Raw genomic sequence first — 6,602 nt, 5'->3', positions numbered from 1 at the left:
ACCATTTTTGATCTTTGTTCTGTTCATGAGACATATTATATGTATTGATTGTGTGTGTGTGTTGAATCATCCTTGCATTTCTGGGATAGATCTCAATTGATCATCTTTTTGATGTGCTGTTGGATTCAGTTTGTTAGTATTTTGTTGAAGATTTTTGCACCTGTGTTCGTCAGGGATACTGGCCGGCAGTTTTCTCTTTCTCGTTGTGCCTTTGTCTGGTCTGGGCATCAGGGTAATGCTGGCCTTGTAGAATGAATTAGGAAGAATTCCCTCCTCTTCCCTCACCCCCTTCCCCTCCCTCTCCCCCACTCCTCCTGACCTCCCCCACTCCCACCGCCACAGAAACAGCCAGGCAGGCAATCTTGGGAAGCAGGGGCAAACACGGGGCATGTGGTTCAGATGCACCTTGGTCCTGTGGCAATGGCAGTGGGGCCTGTGTTGGGCACATGAGCGAGCCTGGACTCTGCTATCTCCCGGTCCAGCAGACAGTAGGAGCTGCAGTCGCTTAGGGCACGACACAGAGCCTTGGGGGTGGGCACCTAGAGCCCTGTTTTGCTGCAGCTGCCCAACACACAGAAGCCTTTTGGGCTCCACACAGGTTCAAGCAGTGCCTCTGCATCTTCTCCCTGCGACTCTGCCTGCCAGTCCCTCAAAGGGAACTCCTGTGTCTACGATCTCAGAGGTCCACAGCAGGAATGTGGGGTCCTAGGCTTCCTTCACTCACCCCTTCCTCGGGTCCAGTCTGTGTCCAGGGTCCAGTCGTGGCACCCGGCAATACCAAACAGGCAGTCCCGCTTCCTCCCTCTTCCACCACAGTGTCTTCCATTGCCCCTTTATTGAATTCCCATGTTTTCTCTCAAAAGATGTGTTTGAAGTGTGCAGATTTACTTAATATTTTGCTTCCTCTCTGAGGAAGAGGCACATCCCAGCTGCATTTGGTCAACCGTCTTTATTCTCAATCAAAATAAGCAATTCTGTCTGATAAAGCCACTGAAAAAATGCGAGAGAACACTAAGAAAAAAAGAAAGTATGTATGTTGAACAGATTTTTTTAATGGTATTTGAAAGACTCCCACACATATCAAGAATAGTTAAGGAACTCTATCATATGCAAAATGCCAGATTTTGGATTGAAAAAATAATAATTCAGAAAATTCTCAGTCTTTAATTCTGGATTTTCCCCCAATTCCTAAGGTATATCCACCTCCATTGAGGTAATATTCGGAAAGGTATATTTCATCTTTAATAACCAAAAATGAGTATTCCTGTGAAAGCTGCTAAAATGACAATCAGGAGATTCAGTAAATGTGGCAAACTGGCCATTACGTGAATGCATTAATTTGAGGAGAATTGATCGTGTTGTCACCTAGCATCACTAAGCATATCAGGGAGAGTCGTGAACATGGAAGATCTCTCTCCCTGGCCACTTTATGTCCATGGAAACACAGGGGAAAAGCAGCTCACTGTTGGTCAGGTGAGGCAACTGGATTCCAAATCTCTTAATTTGGGTCACTAAAACAGACTGGGTATTTATGGCATTAAGAGGTTGCTCACAGGGAGATCTGGCAAGATGGCCAAATAGGAACAGCTCCGGTCTGCAGCTCGAAGCGAGATCGGCGCAGAAGGCGGCTGATTTCTGTATTTCCAACTGAAGTATCCAGTTCATCTCCTTGCTACTGGATGAACAGCGGGTGCAGCCCACAGAGGGCAAGCCAGAGCAGGGTGCGGTGTCGCCTCACCCAGGAAACACAAGGGGTCGGGGGATTTCCCTTTCCTAGCCAAGGGAAACTGTGATAGACTGTACCGGGAGGAACAGTACATTCCAGCCCAGATACTGCGCTTTTCCCATGGTCTTCACAACCAGCAGACCAGGAGATTCCCTCCAGTACCTGGCTCAGCGGATCTCACCCCCACGGAGCCCAGCAAGCTAAGATCCACTGGCTTGGAATTCTCAGTGCTAGCACAGCAGTCTGAGGTCGACCTGGGATGCTCGAGCTTGGTGCAGGGGGAGGAGCGTCCACCACTGCTGAGGCTTGAGTAGGCGGTTTTACCCTCACTGTGTAAACAAAGTCGCTTGGAAGTTCGAACTGGGCGGAGTCCACCGCAGCTCAGCAAGGACGACTGCCTCTCTAGATTCCTCCTCTCTGAGCAGGGCATCTCTGAAAAAGAGGCAGCATCCCCAGTCAGGGACTTTTAGATAAAACCCCCATCTCCCTGGGACAGAGCACCTGGAGGAAGGGGCGGCTGTAGGCACAGCTTCAGCAGACTTAAACGTCCCTGCCTGACAGCTCTGAAGAGAGCAGCAGTTCTTCCAGCACAGTGTTCGAGCTCTGATAAGGGAAGGACTGCCTCCTCAAGTGGGTCCCTGACCCCCATGTATCCTGACTGGGAGACACCTCCCAGTAGGGTCCAACAGACACCTCAGACAGGAGAGCTCTGGCTGGCATCTGGGGGGTGCCCCTCTGGAACGAACCTTCCAGAGGAAGGACCAGGCAGCAATCTTTGCTGTTCTGCAGCCTCTGCTGGTGATACCCAGGCAAACAGGGTCTGTAGTGGACCTCCAGCAAACTCCAGCAGACCTGCAGGAGAGGGGCCTGACTGTCAGAAGGAGGACTAACAAACAGAAAGGAATAGTACCAACATCAACAAAAAGGATGTCCACTCAGAGACCCCATCAGAAGGTCACCAACATCAAAGACCAAAGGTAGATAAATCTACGAAGATGGGGAGAAACCAGCACAAGAAGGCTGAAAATTCCAAAAACCAGAACGCCTCTTCTCCTCCAAAGGGCCACAACTCCTCACCAGCAAGGGAACAAAACTGGATGGAGAATGAGTTTGACTAATTGACATAAGTAGGCTTCAGAAGGTGGGTAATAACAAACTCCTCCAAGCTAAAGGAGAATGTTCTAACCCAACGCAAGGAAGCTAAGCACCTTGAAAAGGGGTTTGACGAATTGCTAACTAGAATAACCAGTTTAAAGAAGAACGTAGATGACCTGACGGAGCTGAAATAAACAGCACGAAAATTTCGTGAAGCATACACAAGTATCAATAGCCAAATCAATCATGTGGAAGAAAGGATATCAGAGTTTGAAGATCATCTCAATGAAATAAAGTGAGAAGACAAGATTAGAGAAAAAAGAGTGAAAAGAAACAAACAAAGCCTCCAAGAAATATGGGACTATGTGAAAAGACCAAACCTACGTATGATTGGTGTACCTCAAGGTGACAGGGAGAATGGAATCAAGTTGGAAAACACTCTTCAGGATATTATCCAAGAGAACTTCCCCAACCTAGCAAGACAGGCCAACATTCAAATTTGGGAGATACAGAGAACACCACAAAGATATTCCTTGAGAAGAGCAACCCCAAGACACATAATCGTCACATTCACCAAGGTTGAAATGAAGGAAAGAATGTTAAGGGCATCCAGAGAGAAAGGTCGGGTTACCGACAAAGGGAATCTCATCAGACTAACAGTGGATCTTTCTGCAGAAACCCTACAAGCCAGAAGAGAGTGGGGCTCAGTATTCAACATTCTTACAGAAAAGGATTTTCAGCCCAGAATTTCATATCCAGCCAAACCAAGCTTCGTATGTGAAGGAGAAATAAAATCCTTTACAGACAAGCAAATGCTGAGAGATTTGGTCACCACCAGGGCTGCCTTACAGGAGCTCCTGAGGAAAGCACCAAACAGGGAAAGGAACAAACGGTATCAGCCACTGCAAAAACATACCAAATTGTAAAGACCATCGACGCTATGAAGAAACTGCATCAACTAACAGGCAAAATAACCAGCTAGCATCATATTGACAGGATCAAATTCACACATAACAACATTAACCTTAAATGTAAATGGGCTAAGTGCCCCAATTAAAAGACACAGACTGGCAAGTTGGATAAAGAGTCAAGACCCATTGGTGTGCTGTATTCAGGAGACCCATCTCACGGGCAAAGGCACACATAGGCTTAAAATAAAGGGATGGAGGAAGATTTACCAAGCAAATGGAAAGCAAAGAAAAGCAGGGGTTGCCATCCTAGTCTCTGATGAAACAGACTTTAAACCAATGAGGATCAAAAGAGACAAAGAAGGGCATTACATAATGGTAAAGGGATCAATGCAACAAGAAGAGCTAACTATCCTAAATATGTATGCACCCAATACAGGAGCACCCAACCTCACAAGACCTAGAAGGAGACTTAGACTCCCACACAATAATAGTGAGTGAAGCAGACCTAATAGACATCTGCAGAACTCTCCACCCCAAATCAATGGAATATACATTCCTCTCAGCACCCCATCGCACTTATTCTAAAATTGACCACATAATTGGAAGTAAAACACTCCTCAGCTAATGCAAAAAAAAAAAAAAAAAAAAAAAAAAAAACAAACCAGGAAATAGTAACAAACTGCTTCTCAGACCACAGTGCAATCAAATTAGAACTCAGAATTAAGAAACTCACTCAAAACTGCACAACTACATGGAAACTGAACAACCTGTTCCTCAACGACTACTGGGTAAATAACGAAATGAAGGCAGAAATAAAGATGTTCTTGGAAACCAATGAGAACAAAGACACAATGTACCAGAATCTCTGGGACACATTTAAAGCACTGTGTAGAGGGAAATTCATAGCACTAAATGCCCACAAGAGAAAGCAGGAAAGTTCTAAAATTGACACCCTACCATCACAATTAAAAGAACTAGAGAAGCAAGGGCAAACAAATTCAGAAGCTAGCAGAAGACAAGAAATAACCAAGATCAAAGCAGAACTGAAGGAGACAGAGACACAAAAAGCCCTTCAACAAATCAATGAATTCAGGAGCAGGTTTTTTGAAAAGATCCACAAAATAGGTAGACCACTAGCCAGACTAATAAAGAAGAAAAGAGAGAAGAATCAAATAGACGCAATAATAAATGATAAAGGGGACATCACCACCGATCCCACAGAAATACAAACTACCGTCAGAGAATACTATAAATACCTCTACGCAAACAAACTAGAAAATCTCGAAGAAATCGATAAATTCCTGGACACATACGCCCTCCCAAGGCTAAATCAGGAAGAAGTCAAATCCCTGAATAGACCCATAACGAGTTCTGAATTTGAGGCAGTAATTAATAGCCTACCAACAAAAACACGTCCAGGACCAGAAGGATTCACAGTCGAATTCTACCAGAGGTACAAAGAGGAGCTGGTACCATTCCTTCTGAAACTATTTCAAACAACAGAAAAAGAGGGAAACCTCCTTAACTCATTTCATGAGGCCAGCATCATCCTGATACCAAAACCTGGCAGAGACACATACACACACACACACACACACACACACACAAAGGAATTTTCAGGCCAACATCCCTGATGAAAATCGATGCGAAAATCCTCAAAAAAAATACTGGCAAACCAAATACAGCAACACATCACAAAGCTTATCCATCACGATCAAGTCGGCTTCAACCCCGGGATGGAAGGCTGCTTCAAACACACACAAATCAATAAACGTAATCCATCACATAAACGGAACCAATGACAAAAGCCACAAGATTATCTCAACAGACGCAGAAAAGGTCTTTGACCAAATTCAACAGCCCTTCATGCTAAAAACTCTCAATAAACTAGGTATTGATGGAACGTCTCTCAAAATAATAAGAGTTATTTATGACAGACTCACAGCCAATATCATACTGAATGGGCGAAAACTGGAAGCATTCCCTTTGAAAACTGGCACAAGACAAGGATGCCCTCTCTCACCACTCCTATTCAACATAGTATTGGAAGATCTGGCTGGGGAAATCAGGCAAGAGAAAGAAATAAAGGGTATTCAGTTAGGAAAAGAGGAAGTCAAATTGTCTCTGTTTGCAGATGGCATCATTGTATATTTGGAAAACCCCATCGTCTCAGCCCAAAATCTCCTTAAGCTGATAAGCAACTTCAGCAGAATCTCAGGATATGAAATCAACGTGCAAAAATCACAAGCATTCTTATACACCAATAACAGACAGAGAGCCAAATCATGAGTGAACTCCCATTCACAATTGCTACTATGAGAATAAAATACCTAGGAATACAACTTTCAAGGGATGTGAAGGACCTCTTCAAGGAGAACTACAAACTGCTCAAGGAAGTAAAAGAGGACACAGACAAATGGAAGAACATTCCATGCTCATGGATAGGAAGAATCAATATCGTGAAAATGGCCATGCTGCCCAAAGTAATTTACAGATTCAATGCTATCCCCATTGACTTTCTTCACAGAATTGGAAAAATCTATTTCAAATTTCATATGGAACCAAAAAAGAGGCTGCATAGCCAAGACAATCCTAAGCAAAAAGAACAAAGCTGGAGACAACAAGCTACCTGACTTCAATCTATATTACTAGGCTATGTGGTAACAAAAATAGCATGGTACTGATAGCAAAACAGACATATAGACCAATGGAACAGAACAGAGTCTTTGAAAATAACACCACACATCTACAACCATCTGATCTTTGACAAACCTGACAAAAACAAGCAATGGAGAAAGGATTCCCTACTTAATAAATTGTGTTGGGAAAACTGGCTAGCCATATGCAGAAAGTTGAAACTGGATCCCTTC

Source organism: Macaca thibetana, chromosome X (assembly GCF_024542745.1).
Source record: "Macaca thibetana thibetana isolate TM-01 chromosome X, ASM2454274v1, whole genome shotgun sequence".
NCBI lineage: Eukaryota > Metazoa > Chordata > Mammalia > Primates > Cercopithecidae > Macaca > Macaca thibetana.
The sequence above is the reverse complement of the archived record's forward strand: the minus strand, read 5'-3'. Positions refer to the sequence as shown.